General features: G+C 40.1%; 1 protein-coding gene across 1 annotated transcript in view; it reads right to left on the bottom strand.

Moving 5' to 3' along the window:
- The window catches only part of ATP2B2 (ATPase plasma membrane Ca2+ transporting 2), a 462,511-nt gene that overhangs the window by 390,378 nt on the left and 53,782 nt on the right, over nt 1–18,351 (bottom strand). The window lies entirely within an intron of this gene.

The following is an 18,351-nucleotide window of genomic DNA, read 5'->3' as shown; positions in this document are numbered from 1 at the left end:
TGATGCTGCTACTGCACACACAAGCTTGTGTATTTGGTGAGTGGGGCTGTCTGTCTTTGTTGTATTTTTGTGGTTTGATCTGCCAGTAGTTAAATATTGTAAACTGCTTAGAAGCTTCTTTTGAAGTATGAAGCGGTATACAAATTAATTAATTGATTGGTTACATCATCATCATCATCATCATCATCATCATCATCATTATTATTATTATTATTATTATTATTATTATTATTATTATTATTATTATTGGCCTTTTCACATACCTGGCAATTGGGCATGGATTACTCCATGTTTCTGAGGGTGACTGCAGATAGCCACTCTCAAACACTGCTTTGTGAGTGGCAAGCATACTGATTCAGGGAACCTCTGATGTGGTACCTGCACTCCACAGCTTTGGGGATGAGTAGGATTTGAATCTGGGTCTCCCAAGCTCAAAATACAACACTGTTTTATTCTGATTGATATTTGGATTTGATGCAATGTTTTAATGTTATCTTATTTATTGTGATATATTGCATTGTATTGTTAGCTGTCATCTGCTCACATTGGAAAGAGAGGTAGGTAAAAGTATAAGGAAATAAATAAATGATATACTCAAACAGTGTTTAAATATATATCCAGGTCTTTATCAAACAACCTTTTTAGGCTCTTTTCATGTATTTATCTTGTCTACTTTCCAGTAATGGCATGGGAATTGCCCATGTGATCCAGGCCACCCTCATGTTAAAACATCCATAAAAACATCCATATTAATTATGTGATGGTAATAGCTTCAAGTTCATATCCATACCATAAAGATAATATCTGAATGGTGTATATGTCTGGCAAGGATTGAGCAGAAACAAGATTCTTCTCCCAGTCCTACCTATCTGTCCTGAAGACTTACTAATGGGTACCAAAAACCTGAGTAAATAATAAAAAAAACAAGTGCCAAAAGCATAATATTCTCAGCATTTTTCAAAATATAACACTAATTTGAGGGATAGGAATGTTTACTAACAATTCATTATTGCCATAATATCAAAACATGAATTTATTATTGATGTGTTGATTCTCCTTAAGTAGGATGTCTTTGTTCTATAAATCTATCATTTAAACACTCTCATTAAAATAATAAGAAATATTATAATATTTGGGGAACATTAAAAGTGCTATAATATTCCAGGAAGGGTGTCGAGCTTCTGCAAAGCTTTCTCAGTCCATTTGATGCCATATTTCTAACCATGACTCCAGGGAATGTGGGTCCCCCACCCCCATCTCCTATAGCATTTCATTTTAGAAATGCCTTTGAAGAACTTTCCGTATTCAGCAGGGATGGCCTATTACACATTTTCCTTAGGGCTGCAATAAATACTTCTCCCTGTAGAAATCCCCTACTGGGGATTCCTGCAGCATATGATCAAAAGCTTCAGAATATCCTTGTAAGCTTTTTCCAGCTGTACACCTGATCTCTAACAGTCCAAAAAAGTTCTTTGACCTTAGTCTCAAAGTCTGCACTTCAACATCGCCACAAAATTCTCTTTAATTTGTGACATGATAGATATGACAATCTCCATTTAAAGAATGATAACTTGTTTTAGGAACAAGGATTCAGACAGGAGACATTCCCAACGATACCCGGAGATTGAACTTGGGACTTTCTGCATGCAAAGAGATGCTTTACCACTGAGCTATAGTGCTTCTGCTAAGCATGGTTGAATATGCTTTTTAGGATACATTGGCCAAGGGATGTATATAGTGAATATAACCCAGCTCTCTGAGCAGAACAAGGTGAGCAGCTGCCAGGAGCAGACACTGCCAGGCTCTTCATAGCTGGGTAACTAAGGGAAGCCACATAGGCCTTTTATATAGGTTATAAGGGATAGATAACCCCACTATTCAGTGAGGTCACATTCTGCATGGATTCCAGCCTGATCACTGGGATACAGCTGTGAAAGGAAACTTGAGCTCAAACTTCATTTCATGGCCATTTATTTAGAAAATTGATATTAAACTCCAGAGAGCTCTGTGCACAGGCTAGAACTCGCCCAATTTCTTTTTCTTACTTCAGCTCGTCATGCTGGATACAGAGGTCACTCCTGAAGATGGTCTGAATACAAGGAGAAGTACCACAGATCAATGGTAGAGCATCTGCTTTGCATGCAGAAGGTCACAGGTTCAATCTCCAAGCAGCATGTCCACTGTCTGAATATAAGGAGTTACAGAGTTGTATAAAAGTTCTGCAATTAAAAGAAGAGCCTTTAAAATGCCACACTACACACAGAACTGCCTATATGGCACATTGTATTATAGCCAAGGATTTTAATTCGTGGGGACAAAAACACATCTGTGTGAAATGTAGAAATGTCCATAGAGAACAAAATGTATTATTAGCATCACAGAAATACCTGAAATCTAGGAACAATGGGACAATCTCAGGTACCATATCTGGAGTTACTGGTGGTCTTTTTGTGAAAGGTGTGTATACTTTATGAAGTTTGATGTTTTTACTTTGTTTTGCTTAATTATGATATAATCTCTTTTTATTTTATTCTTGTTGCTTATCTGTTATATTTTCTGATTTTGGAACATGTGGAAGAACAAAGCTTTCTAAGAAGGTTCATATATCCACAAAGAAGGCTCACTGACGTACAGAAGTCCAGGTGGAAGCCATTAGGAACCTTGCCAGCCAGGAAGTAACAAGGAAAGATTGGTGAATGAGAGAGAGCAAGGGTGAGCAAGAGCAATAAAGGTGAACACTGAGGAGCTATTACAGACTTCTGTGAACAGTACCTGCAGCCAAAGCTGCGAAATGTTCTTCAGGATATGGTTTGGATGAGTGCTTCCTCTACTACCACCCTGGACTCCTGCTGGAGGAAGGGCGGGATATAAATCAAATAATAAATAAATAAATAAATACTGGAAGACTATTATCTGTTTGTGGTAATTGAATTCCAGGGCTTTTGTATGCATTACACTCCACTTTCATCTCCTCTCCTGGTCTGAACACTTGGTTTGTTTAAAAGGCAACACAATAATAAAAAAAAGAGGTAGACTGCACCTGCTTGCCATCTTAGAAACTGATGGCACTTAAGAATGTTAACTTTATCCTATCCTTGCACAGTGCTGGCAACTTTTTAAAAAATTAACAATGGTTCCTAAAATATAGATTTTGGTACCTAGGAATGGGAAATATTTTTCCCTAAGCCTTTGATATGAATGAAGTACAGTATTACTAATCCAATAACTATGGGACTGTGTGATTTTAATTTCACACCTGAATGCAAATATACATCTCTTCTGTTACTGATTGCCTAAGCTGGCTTTGACAACCTAGTGTCCTCCAGATGTTTTGGACAATAACTCCCCATTAGCCCCAGTCAGTACAGCTATGCTGACTGGATCCTGTAGTCCAAAACATCTGGAGGACATCAGGTGGGCAGAGGCTGGTCTTGGCCATTGGCCTGCAATTGGTGGTTGGGATCCACAACTGGGTTGCATTTCCAATCTAAGGTGGGTTACACTAGTGGCAGCAGCATCGTTTATCAGTAGAGAGAATGAGAAAAATAGAAAGAAGGAAAGAGGAAGAGAGACATTGTAGGAGAAAAACTCCTATTCCCATATTAGTAAGAGAAAGATGGAAATGGAAATGGACTGCCTTCAAGTCGATCCCCACTTATGGCTACCCTACAAATAGGGTTTTCATGGTAAGCGGTATTCAGAGGGGGTTTACCATTGCCTCCCTCTGAGGCTAGTCCTCCCCAGCTGGCTAGGGCCTGCTCAGCTTGCCACAGCTGCACAAGCCAGCCAGCCCCTTCCTTGTCTGCAACTGCCAGCTGGGGGGCAAAAGAAAGATGAGCATGTAAATTTTAAAAACTTGGTTCCATCCTGCAACTTAGGCTAAAGGTGTGTGTTGCAACTGAAAACTTTTGTTTGTTTGTTCGTTCATTATTTGGTTTATATACCACTTATATTTCAACAGAAATCTCTAAGTGGTTTACATACCCCAACAAAAGGAATCAATATAAGAAATACAATACAAATATATGTTCAAAACCAACTGATACTGCTATTCCATATATAAATAACATAATGAAATATTACATATCTCTGAACAGAAGCCCAACCCTAAATAAAACAACTAAAGACCACAAAAGCAAATCATATAAAAACCATCAAAATACATCAAGATACAACAAAATATAATATTACAGTATATATAATAATAAAAATTGCATTACAAAAAAGAAACACATAATCAAGTACATAAAAACAAGTCCATGGAATAAGACAACAGAAAAGAATAAAACATTTATTTTGCCCCGTTATTCACCTGGGACAATACAAACACCCTCTCCACACCTCTCACACTGGGAGATTAAGCCCATCGGCTCTCCCCCTGTAGGGAGTCTGGCGCAGCCAGAAGCACACCTAACATTCATAACCTCACAGGGAACATCCCAGTCAGACAGACAAATGAAAACAATCTCCATTATAATACATGCATATTAGCACTGAGGTATATAAATGCAGGTTTATAGAAAGAAAAAAATTCTGTATGCACAGGCCCTCACTGGCACAAAATCGGCAATGACCTTTTTCACTGCTCTTCGGCCACTGCAGAAGTCTGCTGTTCTATAAAGAGTCTAGCTTTTTATGAACTAATGACCTGACTTAGGGTGCAATCCAACTCATATTTACACTGGGGTGAGAGCAGCTGGATATGGCGGACCCCCGGCTGAGCCACCAGGGTCCTGGCTCAGCTGGGCTCTACTGGCAGAAGCCCTTCACCCTGGCTCAGCTGCAGCACAGCTGGGACCTCTCCTGCTTAGCCAGGGGTCCATTGGGGAAGCCCAACCCAGTGTAAGGGGTGCTAGTGGAAGCTGGTGTAAGGCCCCAAAAAGGAGTGTTTTGGGGACATTTCAGAGGAGAAGCCGAGGGAGGAGGAACTTACACAACATCCAACTCCCATTTGGAGCACTCCTGCGGATCCCAATCCAGGGTAAAGTTATGCTGGGGAAAAGGACAGTGTAAGAAAATAATTACAGTGGATGTCTATGGAGCACACTTACTCTTCGGTGGGGTTATTCATGAGGGCCATCTTTTACTTTTGGGTCCCGGCATGCAGCTCCTGTCTGAGCCTGCGTTCAGCAGGCCCGGAGGCTGCTGAACACCAAATGGATGTTGCGGACATTTCCACAGGCTCCTCCTCCTCCAGCTCCCCTTCTGGTGGCTTCCCCTGAGTTGAATTGTTCTATTAGTATAAAGCAGCTTCATATATTTGATGAATGATACCAGAAGGTAATTAAGAATCTTGATCATAGGTGGGGATACATAGCCACAGAAACAAACTCTAATAATACATTAATTTGTGAACAGTGAAATTCAAAGCACATGTATCAACTACTAGTCATTTTACAACTGGTATGTAAGAACAATCATAATCTCCTAGCTCGGAAATTTATTTAATTGATTTATTTCATTTATCAAAATGTACATACCGCTTGGTTGTAATAAAACCTCTAAGCACTTCAGGCTTTTGGCTCCTCGCCTGAAATATTGTTTTATTTATTTATTTATTCATTTATTTATATGCCTCCGCATAGCCAAAGCTCTCTGGGTGGTTTACAGTAACTAAAAACATTAAAACAAATATACAAATTTAAAAACACATCTTTTAAAAACAATTTAAAAAACAATTAAAAAATTTAAAACAATTTAAAACACATGCTAAAATGCCTGGGAGAAGAGGAAAGTCTTGACCTGGCGCTGAAAGGATAACAGTGTTGGCGCCAGGTGCACCTCGTCAGGAATATCATTCCATAATTTGGGGCCACCACTGAGAAGGCCCTCTCCCTTGTTGCCAGACTCCCAGCTTCCCTCAGAGGAGGCACCTGGACCACAGCAACCCCTCCTCCCCGACCCTCAGGTCTACCGTGATGCTGGACCAGGTACCCTGGTGGACATAGACTCACTCCTTCCCGCTCACCCACCCAGGTCTCGGTTATACATGTCAGATCAGCTGCCTCATCCACAATTAAATCGTGAATGAGGGAGATCTTACTATGCACCAATCTGGTGCATAATATCCCCTTATATATCCAGTCACTCACTGTGCTCTACTAGTGATGGCCTCCTGCAGATACCATCTTGTCAGGAGGTCTGCTCTGTACAATATAGGAATCAGGCTTTTAGTGTTGTGGCGCCTACCCTTTGCAATTCCCTCCCCTTAAACATTAGACAGGTGCCATCTCTGTTGTCTTTTCAGCACCTACTGATGACTTTCCTCGTTCAACAAGCCTTTACAGTAGAGACATTTATCCCAGGTTGCATCTGTATTGGAATTGTTTTTAAGATTTCTAAGATGTTTTGTTTTTAAGATGATTTTGTTGTTATGTCACTTGTTAATTGCTCCCCTGGGCTCCATTGGGAGGAAGGGTAGCATACAAATTTGACTGATAAATAAATATAAATAAGTTTTGCAAGATCTCAATCAAAGAGCTATATCACTAAGCTGAAATATCAGTATGTCAAAAAATAAAGAATTGAACCAAACTTGTGACCAGCAGCAGTCAGTTAGGCAAAACCAATGGCAGCCTCAGCATTTATTTTTTATTTATTTATTTATTTATTTATTTATTTATTTAATTTGTATCCCACCCTTCCTCCCAGCAGGAGCCCAGGGCAGCAAACAAAGCACTAAAACACTTTAAAACATCATAAAAAGAGATCTTAAAATACATTCAAACAAAACATCATTAAAAACATTTTTTTTAAAAAACAACTTTAAAAAAGGGTTAAAAACATTATTAAAAAACATACTAAACAATTCTGACACAGATGCAGACTGGGATAAGTCTCAACTTAAAAGGCTTGTTGAAAGAGGAAAGAGCATGGCACTAGAGGGTGGAGCCCTCCCTTACTTTGGAGATAGAAGTGGGGGTGCTGCAGGGAGTCAGGGATGGGGCTGGCGTCTTTGGCACCCCCCTGCAAATTATAAATTGGAGCCCTTACCTTTTATAATTGTTTGTGTTCATTTTTCAATTCAAATGTTAGTAATTTATTATTAATTTTTCCAGGTGTTTTAAAAAATGTTTCTGGGCTTAGGGGCGCCTCTGGTGCCCCTCAAGCGTTGTGCCCTCCTGCCATGCTTACCTTGCTTACTGTGTTACGCCGGCCCTGCAGGGAGTCCTGTGCAAGTAGATAGTTGCTCCAGCATGGAAGCAGGCTGCTGCTGATAATCAGCATGAAATGGCTATCTGTTCAATGACCAAGCACTTGCATAGTACTGGCTGCTGTACTCTCCACTAGCACCTCCGCATGCTGAAAGGGCCTTCCCAATTGCATTGCCACACAGCTGCTGACAGTTTCACCTAGTGAATTACCTCACTGTCCTGATACATCTGGAAGATAAACTACCATGGAAAAGTTCAAACTACCATCATTTAGCCTACGGTTGCTTGTCTCCTTGTGGTTACAGGCTAACACGCCCGTTATTCTGGGAGTCTGTGTGGTGTGTCTGATTTCTAAAATCAACTTTTGGACAGTGTTTGCATGCATACATCTGTGTGTATCTATGCTTCTTTCCAGAAGCTTACATATAACAGAGAGTTGTCAAATAAGAAGCTAGGAATAAGAGGATTAGACGGAAGGATGCAAGAAGAGAGCTGTTGGGTTCGTAACAGGCAGGCCCACATGTTCATGTTTGGGGCTTATTTTGTCACTGTGGGGTTATCCTAGTACTCCTAGGAAAAAAGTGCAAAGTATACAACTGCAAAGTTGCATATAGAGTCATAAGAATTTTCCATCCTACAGTGCTTGTGTAAAGCAGCCAAAACAGTAGGCTTGTACTGAACCTTTAAATAATATTGCACACCACCAAGAAATTAATATACCTGCCTAGTTTAATTATTTATCCACTTGCTCTCAACTCCTCCTTCCCCCATTTGTTTATTTACAGTTATCACCTAATACAAAACACATATAAAAATAAAACACTACAATTCAGTTCATGTAAATTTTTGCATGATAGAACACGATTAATAAAATGGTAATTAACTGTATCTATATATTAATATGAGTGAGTCTTAGAAAAGAATAGCCACTTGCCTGGTAAGACCTCCCTATAGAGGTGCATCTGGCATCTTCGCCATACAATTTTCAGCAAATGCTCAAGACATACCTCTTCACCATGGGCTTTAGTTCCTGACATGTATGTTTTCAGAGCTCACCCTACTCTTGTGATTGAAATGTGTGTTTTTTTTAAATGTATATTATATTTTAGATTTTTTAACCTGCCATGGGACCTATTGGTGAAGGTTGGGCAATAATAATAATAATAATAATGAAATGTGGAATAAGATTCAGCACTGAGTGCCTAGCTAAATAACCTTATACAACCCAGAAGAGTAGTATATTTTATTTCTATACAGGAGATGCTTGATTAGGATCTCTCACTTAAAATTAATGTATGTGTTTCTGCATTGGGGGTAAAATACGATCAGGACTTCAGTCCTGGGTCTGTCCCTGTGTCATTTTCCCAATTAAAATTATATCCCCCAAATTTGCTATTTGCTCTGCAGGAATAAACTCACAAGTATCATATGACTACCATTAAGTTTATTTACCATAGGGCACACAGCAGCTTGGGGAGGGGGCAATTTTAATCAGGAAAATGGTGCGGACAAAATAGTTTTTTAAAAAAACTTCCCCCAGAACTATGATCCCAGTCAAATTTGATTCCCCTTCACTGGGTTACATCCTGATATGTCTCAAAGGACTGACACCAATATGTGTGGGCAGGTAGGGTAGTAACTTTCATTAATTTATTTACAAGACTGATATAATCCCCATGTAACATTTAATGCTCTGCAACAACATTGCTTTGCAACAAATTATGGCTCATTAAAATAAAATCTAAGAGAGGCCACTGTAGGATAATATTCCATTTTTAATTTATCTAAGTAAAAGATAACGAAAAGCATGCTATTAGTTGAATAAGATAGTCATAAGCATTCAGAGATGAAAATTCACTTGATCGTGATTGATTGATTAATCAGCACTCTTAACCTAAAAGCAAATTATCATCTATTTTTTTTTCAACATCTCTTTTTGGAGCAATGCTTCTAATATGCCTCAAGTACAGCAAACAAATGCCTAAGAATAGTTATGTCTTAATAGGAAACAAATAACATTATATTATAATTTAAAAAACTTATAATAATAAAAATTGGGTAAGTACAGGCATTGATGTTAAGCGTATGACTTAGAACAAAAACACTGCATTTTCAGTATTGCAACAAGTTGCCTTGTTTCAAACAAACCACAGGAGATGAATGTACTCTTGCATTCAGGTCTTGCTTCTGGGCTTCCCATATGCAACTGGTGGGCCACTGTGAGAACAGGATGCTCAACTATATGGGCAAGCAAGCTCTTCTTATGTTTTTATGGAGAGAGCTGATAGAGAAAGTTGTTTCTGCTCCTCTGATGATGCTAGAAATAAGGATTACTAATGAAATTGATTTTTGTTAGGTTCAGAATGGAGAAAAGAAAACAGGATGCTGCACTGGATGGTGCCTCAGGTTTATAACTCAGGGCTCTTCTTATGTTATTATTTTGAAATAAAAAAATACCAAACTTCTAATCCATGCTTATAGAGGAGCTTGCTGGGAGTCTGTGTCGATGTTCCACCTGGGGGATGTTAAACTCACTGAGGCTGGCTATTCCCTCCCTTTCAGGTAGGGTCTCCAATTTTCACCCAAAGACTCTTGTTTTGGGGGGTCCTCTTTGGGTCTCCGGGTGAGTCACCCCAATCTCCAGACTCTTAACTTTCATTTAAAAAAAAATGTTTCTAGGTGGTCTGGTTCAAGATATATATACCACAATGTCAGCCGCCCCTCCCCACAACTTCTGTTAGTACTGGCTGCTTTAACCCCTAACCTTTCAGGGTTTTAGCCAATATGTGAAGTCAGGGTTGTGATTGACAAGGGATTTGTTTACCTCCAGGCAATAGCTAAATCCCATTGCAAGTTCTAAAAACAGTTTCCTTTTCCCGCTTCTCTGCACATCAGGAATTCAGTAAATTTATAGCTTTCAGCAGCATCAAGAACACTTTCTCTGTGCAGATTTGAATACCTTAGGACTTGCAGAGCTTGGAAAGTTACTTTTTTGAACTACAACTCCCATCAGCCCCAGGCAGCATGGCCACTGGATTGGGCTGATGGGAGTTGTAGTTCAAAAAAGTAACTTTTCCAAGCTCTGGTTGCTGCTGAGTAAATGAACAGGATGGCAAAACAGCTTAGAGTCGCATGATTCTGAATTTTGGGTTTAGTAAGTGAAGTTCCTTATCATTGAAATGAGGTCCTGTGTACGCTTCCCTATTTGAGTAAGATCCACTGAATACATTCTTGCATCTGAGTAAACAAGGTGTATCTGAGTAAACATTTATAGGATTGCACTATAAATATCTTTACAGGTTGTATAAATAATAAACATCTTTGACATTCATGCCTATATAAATATTTCTTCATACTATGTCTCAATATGTATCTGATTTCAAACTATGGTTCTAAGATATTATTTCCTCTACATTTTAAGTGTGCCCTTCTTGCTTGTGGTGGTCATGGTCCCCCTAATGTCCTGAAGGACACATTAGGCTGAGAGATGGTGAGTAGCCCATGGTCACCAAGTAAACATTGTAGCTGATTTCAATTTTAAAAATTAATTAAAATGATTTATATGCATGCAAAGTTTATGAAGTAATGCAGAGTCACATAATACATTTAAAGCATATCCAACTCACATTTAAAGTGCATGACTTCCTCCAAAGAATCCTGGGAAATGTAGTTTCCCCCTCACAGTTATAGTTCCCACTAGCCTTAACAAACTACAGTTCCCATGATGCTGTGGTGTGATTCATGTGCTTCAAATGCATGTTGAATGTGCTTTAAATGCATGGTGTTGATCTGCCCTAGTATGCTGTGCATTCATTCGTGAACTGAAAAGAGCAATTTTAAACGATACTTTTTTAAACAAGGGAAGGGCTGTAGCTCAGTGGTAGGGCACGTTTTACATGTCCAAAATTCAATCTCTGGAAAAAACTATTGCCTGGAATCCTGGACAGCCAATGCCAGTCCATGTTATCAGTATTGAGCTAGATCATACCAAATGGCCTGAGTTGGTATAAGGCAGATTCCTTTGCTCCCAAGGGCTGCAGTGACTCTGAAATTTATTTATGTATTTTATTTACCACATTTATATACCACTTTATTGTAAAAAAAAACCCCTCAATAAAGAGTTTACAGAAGGAATTAAAACAATAATATTGGCAAAAACAGTTAAAACAGGTATTTAAAAACATTCAAAATAATAAAACCGACAGAGATAAAAACATAAAAAGCATAATAGCTTGTACATGGGTAGGCTTGCCTAAACAAAAATGTTTTTAGCAGGTGCCAAAAAGAATACAATGAAGGTGTTTGCCTAATGTCAACAGGAAGGGAGTTCCAAAGTGTAGGCACTACCACACTAAAGGATCGATTTCTTACAAGAGCTGAACAAGTACTATGTGGCAGCCGTAACATGGCAAGCACACCTTGAACCTGGCCTGGTAGCAAATCAATAACCAGTGCAGATTTCAGAGCAGAGGTATTGTGTGCTGACAGGATCTCAATCATGTCAGCAATCCTGCTGTAGCATTCTGCACTAACTGCAGCCCCAGGTCAGCTTGTGCTGAATGGAGATTTCAGTGACCTTGGCTGACTAGCTGCCAGGTTTTTTTAGTTTTGGTTTTTGGCTAGGAACCATAACTAGTTGTGGGATGCTGAGTTTTCTGCCTTACTCATAGGAATCTTGTTGTGGTTGGTATGATATTGCATTTAGGAAATCATCACTGTCATTTGTTTTTCTTTTTCTATTTGCATTTCATTTACCTCTGACCTCACTTCCTTACATTCATGGAAGCAACAACAGTGGTTCCATGCGCTCAGCTTAACCCCCTTGAACCCTCTGATAATGCACCTTGTTGGCTGCATGATGATGTATTTCTTGCTCAGTAGTGGTAAAAAAGAATTCACACACTGGGATGTGTGGCTTCAATTGCTGTTGTTCCCAACCTATGGCCTGTGAAAGTAGACCAAACAATATGTGTTTTCTTTCTGACCACTATTACTCACTGGAATTGTGTTGGCTGTCAAAGTGAGTTTATAGCAGCCTACATAGTAGGCAAGAATGAGTAGAGAATCTTCATAACTCTTATTCATTTCTCAAACCTCTCTCTGAGGTGAAGGGTCAAGTCTGTAAAAGAGGTTTGGAGCAGTCATGTTAAAAGGCAGGCAAGGCATTCCAGGCAGGGATTTGCCAATGCTGCTTTGATATGGATATTTTTGCAGAGGATCCCTAGTCAAGCCTTACCAACAGCACAATCCTAACAATATCTACTCAGAAATTAGTTCTATGGGAGTTAGCCCCTTAGTGTGTTTAAAATTGCAGCCTTCAGGGATATCCATCTTTACTCCTGAGTGCTCCCATCGAACATCTCTACAACACTAGGCTCTTCTTCCTACAATGGCCTTCTGGTGACGGGCCTGGCCTGAGGGCACTTAAACCCTTGCCACAAGCAAGTAGACTAGATTAAATGTTCACTAACCAAGTTCCCTAAGCAGGTGAGAAAGAACGATCCCATCACTTCAGCTGGACCTGAGAAAACCCTCATTTAGCTAAGATTTCTATCTTAATTTCCAATCAGATAAATTTTTTGTCTGAGTGGTATGCTCCAAGCAACTGTGGTCGATGCTTAATGTATCATGCTTAATGACATCACTAGGGCCTGCCCCCAGTGACATCACTAAGGCCCACCCTGTGATATCACTAGGCCCTACCCCATGACATCACTGGGGCATTCCCCTGAAATATCAGGGTTTGGGATACTTCTGACCTGGCAACCTTACTGGGTAACTTTAAAAGCTGAACCCTATGCCAGATGCACAAGCCTTTGGTGTGAACTGAAGAGCAAAAGGTAAAGGGCTTTTGTTCTGCAGCACTTTGCTGTGGTGAGAAGCCTTGGGCCTTTATGAGCAGAGAAACATCCCAGTGTACTCTGCCAAAGAGATTGCAGAAAGGAACAATCTTAAATTTCCCATGTGGAAAAAAGATGTCACAGTCAACCTGGTCTTCAAAGGAGCCTGTTGTCCCACACCTCCAAAAATGACCTAGAATTGGCCAATTCTTTCAGTGTTGAAAGGAAAATCAGTATTAAAGAAAGAGGAGGACATTGTAAAGAGCAGCTTGAAAATAAGTTTTCTCCATTATTAGAATTACCTACGGATTATATGTAGACAGAAACAGAACAGCTGAAACATTTGCTGTCACCACCCTTTGATGAAAAAAGGTAATGCTTCTGCTTCTGTTTTTGGTATATCTGAGGAACCGCTGCTTGATGTTTTAAGTAATCATTGTCTCTCCACTGAGAAGATACTTGGACATTTGTTTTGTATATTGAGCGTGGTGCAAGGCTAGTTATTAAAACTAGAGGAGTAAAGTAAGTGTTCAAGCAACAGATTGCAGTTTGGGCTCTGATATCTGGGGACTGTAATCGAAATACTTCTTGTTCTATCCATCTAATGTTCAGGAAAAAATCTAGGTTTGGAATCAGCAGAGGGGAATATTGCATCTGTACAGTCCCTGTACAGATTTGGAATGCTTTAGGACTTACTATTTTTTCCTTACCAAGCAGACACTTGCAAGGTTGGCAAAATAAAGTGTAAGCTGTACAGCACTTGTCAACTCTGCCGGGACCCTATGCCAGAGTTGGTAGACAAAGTATCAGAAATATAGCTAGACTACGTTGTATAGCTAACACACAGAGCAGTGATCTAAGTGCTAATAGATTGATTCAGAAGATTTTAGAGAACAAAGATTAATTACAACAATGTGTGTAAATGTTTTATTACCACAATGTGTATACAAGGGTTTTTAGGACAACTAATATTACAGCACACAGCTGGTATAGCACAGTGGGGAGGAGAGCCTGGCTGGGAGCCCAGAGTCTGTGAGTTCAAATCCCCGCTTGTGTGTCCTGGGTGTAAAGGGCCAGCTAAAGATCACCCTCACAGTGAGTGGCTCAGGGGTCATGTGCCCTGCCACCTGTGCAGCCGTGGGCAAGCTGCATAGTCCCAAGGAGCCCAGTTGCCCCCCAGCTGGCAGTTGCGGACAAGGAAGGGGCTGGCTTGTGCAGCTGTGGCAAGCTGAGGAAACCCTAGCCAGCTGGGGAGGACTAGCCTCAGAGGGAGGCAATGGTAAACCCCCTCTGAATACCGCTTACCATGAAAACCCTATTCATAGGGTAGCCAAAAGTCGGGATCGACTTGAAGGCAGGCCATTTCCATTTTCAATATTACAGCACTGTTTCCAGAAGCAGTGCTAAAACAAACAAAAAAAATCTACAAAGCCTGAGCAAAGGGAGAACTTGATATTTGCAGATGTAACACCTGGCTGTTTTTTTCAAAACCTGAGATAGCAACAGATCATTAGAAGCTATTAAACTTAATCAAAGGCCCAAAGAGAAGTATACTATAGGTCCTAATGTTTAACCTGTTTCTTTGGAAACCAATGTGTAATAGAACCATTAGCAGCCAGAGTGTAAAAAAAGGAAAACTTAGCTTCTTCTGAGTTATGTTTGTTCCTTGATGAGGTTGAGGAAAGTCTGCTCAATTCCTGCAAAACACTTCTGGTCTTAATATAGGATGACACCATGAATAGATTGATCAAGTTACAAACTAAACTAGTTGAGACTTTGGAACCAGCAACTCTAGGACAGAACAATCCTCTACCAGCCAAACAGATGGTACACACTAATGGTCATGTTAAGGATTGGACTAATTCATGTTCTGCTGGAAGCAAAGCTTTCTTGCTCAGCTCCACCTGTTATAAAAGGCAAAAATAAGTAATGTTACTGAACTGGTCACCGGAGAGATAGATCATAGAAATTGAATTGTCTGTTTTCAGCCTCTTACAAAGCATAGCTGTGTTGCACTTAAGAGTATCAGAGCAGGGATAGCAAAGATTCATAATGGCTCCTAGGCCAGTTTTTGGACAAAGATCAAATCCAGATTATTTTAGTTATGATACTTTAACCTGTTCTCACTTAGCACAGTTGGGGGACTCTAAAGAACTGGGCCATCATCAGAAGTTGGCATAGCTGGGCAAATGCCAGCACTCAAGTTCCAAAAGACATTTACTTCTGACCAGAGTCACTGGACCAATCTCCTATTTTCCAATGGAAGAATTGACTAGTGGTAGCGGAGGAAACAAAACAAAACAGATTATACTCTGTCGCCACCTTCCACTGAGAAATGGGAAATCACCATTTCTGGTAAGAAAAGCATGGGAAAGAATGGGGCTGTGATTCCCCCATCACACATACACACACACTCCTTTTAGTCCTGCCAACTTCAGATCTATTCTTCATTCTCTCCAATACTCTTCCTACCAATTTGCCCCTTAGGCAATCTGCCATCCCTGATGGGAAATGAGCCTGACGGGAGGATCCCTGGAGGCAGTAAATGGGAAGAGCGTCACTTCTTGGAAATAGAACATCATCCCAGAGGCTCTTGCAATGACACAGAGGCCTCTGAGGCCATTCCTCAGTTCCCAATGGAAGCTACCTACAGGAAGCAGTGGAACATGAGATTACTTCATTTAGCCCATCAGTGCACAAATGCTGAAAAAGAGCTTGAGAAAGTCATGCTCCAGTGCCACTGGGTGCTCCTCCAGTTAGGAAATGGGTGATCACCAAAGGGATATTTGGTGTCTCTCCTTTCATCATGGATGTAGCATTGCAAAGAGCTGAGCAGTGAGTTTTTCTTATTTTTTAAATTTATTATTATTTATTTATTAGATTTATATCCCATTCTTCCTCCCAGTAGGAGCCTGTAGGCATAAACCACGCTAGCAGAAGTGTAAAAGTTGAGCTCCACGCTTTGTGGCAGTGCTGTGATTGGGGTAGTGGTGAAGAGAGCTACAATGAGATGGCCAATGGACTCCCTATATTCTAGAAAATCTTAGCTGACCTAGTTAGAGGGAGAATACTTGAATGATTGCATTGGGCTATTAGTGTAAGGTAAGCAAATGATTGGGATGGTTCCAGACTAAGTTAGTAGCACTTGGCTCCCACTGAAACTAATGGTTCTTAACTTTTCACATTCATCTCAGTGGGAACAAGTCTGGATCCAACCCTTGGTTATTTAAGGCTACAATTTTTACACTTAGCTGAACTGTACTAATGCTATTTGCTCATTAGAAGCTAGGTAAATATTATGTTGTACTTTGCATTAATGTTTTCATGTATTTTAACAAAAAATGGAACACATATTTCCTACAATATTTGTATTTTTTTAAAAAAACACTGACTTTCTAACTCTTTAATTTGACTAATCTCTTAACACCTTTCCAACCAGTCTTGTTAAACGATCAATAGTCACCTGCATAACATTCACCAAGAGGCACTACATATGTGTAATATTTGATTTTTACAGCATATAGCTATAACAGAAACATTAAGCATAGATATAAGCTATGTGCATGACACAGCAAACTATACTTGATTGCTTTTGGCAGCATTTATTCATTATATTATTTATTTATTTATTTATTAATGCTGCTATTGGCAGCATTTATTCTAATAATTAAAGGACAGAATGTAAAACATTGTTTCATTAAGAATGTAATGTGAAAGTGTCAAACACTGAAAATGTATGCTGCTGTCAGTCATCAATAGGGATATTTTTAGAACATGCAGAATCAATCATTATAACTCTAGTAGAGAAAAGAAATGTTGTAATCATGCAATACGAAATGAAAACCTTCTCAAGTAAGGACACTAGCAATGGCTTCCAAATTTGACTTTGTACAAACGGAGTTGTACAAATGGATCCTTTCTCCTGATATTTTAGAGGATTAAGCATCTTTAAATAATTTGGAATCCTTTGCTGGAAACAGTAGCTTTCTAATTCTGTACAGCTGGGCCCCGCTTCTCGGTGCTTTGCTTCCCGGCGTTCCGCTAATGTGGCGGCTTTCGATTTCTATTTTAAAGCCAATTTTTGCTCTTTTACGACATTTTGTGACATTTTCATGTCATTTTCGCGTGACGGCCCCATTATAGTCTATGGGTTCCGCTTTACGGCGGGGGCCTGGTCCCTAACCCACCGTATAAGCGGGGCCCTACTGTATAGTGCAGGAAGAGAACTTTTTAAAAATAAACATGAGTCTCCAGTTTCAGAAAATATGCCAAATGTAGCGAGGTAGCAATTGAAGTTTCTGGCTCCTGCACGCAGCTCCCAATGGAGCCTGACTTGAGCCAGGCCAGCGGCTGCCAAGCAGCAAGTGGGTGCCACGCAGCTTACTGACGGCTCCTCCTCCACCGAGCCCCCCCCCCGCTGGCTTCCCCTCATTTGGATTGCTCTGTTGGACTCCGTGAAGTTTAACTCATATAAATACTATTAATTATCTGCCTGTGACTATGCCTAGCATCACACCATTAGTGTTTAAAGTTAGAAACAGAAATATTGAAATATGAAGGGGATGAATTAAGTAGCTATGGTTTCAGATGAGATGACACCAAATGATTATTTGTTATTTATTTATTGCATTTAGATCCCATCCTTCCTCTTGAAGGACCCTAAAGCAGCAATTATTCAGGAGGTACAAAACAAAATGGACTGCAAAAGGACTTGTTCAAGCAATGTGAATGGGCAATGAAATAGCAAATTCGGTTCAGTGTATACAGATACACGTTGGGACAAGACAATAGTAATTTCATATGAGCCTTAAGGAATGCATGTGGTCACATCAGAACCTCATGTTGGCTAGCCATATTTGTCCCCACTGTGGAGCAGAGTCAGATCAGAAGGAAACAAGACTATACTCCAGTGAGGTTTCCCACTCAGTCCCCTCTTGGCATCAGAAAGGGGGGGAAGGAGATTTATATTCTTACTTCTAGCCCCAGGCATGTGGGAAAAAGAGTGGATCTGTCTCCTCCACAGCCATCACCCTCCTACTTATGAAGTTGATCTGGTGATCCATAGAAGTGAATCCTAAACTCCTTCAGTTTGTAAGGCTGCTGGGTTTCACTCTGATCCCCAGTGCCTCTGTTGAGCCTGAATCTAGGGCCACACAGCCAAGAGCCCCTGAAATGGCTGCCAGCAGCAGATGATGGGGATAGCAGCAGTATACCGCCACAGGGTCAGCACCTGGCATGGGCAATCCTGTACCCACACTGATGCCAGTTGCTGCACATCCTTTTTATAGACAACATTAAGTTGGCTGGATACATAGCAAGGTACCTAAAAAGGCCACCCCACCACTCCATGACATTTT

Source organism: Rhineura floridana, chromosome 3 (genome assembly GCF_030035675.1).
Source record: "Rhineura floridana isolate rRhiFlo1 chromosome 3, rRhiFlo1.hap2, whole genome shotgun sequence".
Taxonomy (NCBI): domain Eukaryota; kingdom Metazoa; phylum Chordata; class Lepidosauria; order Squamata; family Rhineuridae; genus Rhineura; species Rhineura floridana.
This window is presented reverse-complemented; position numbering and strand designations above follow the sequence as displayed.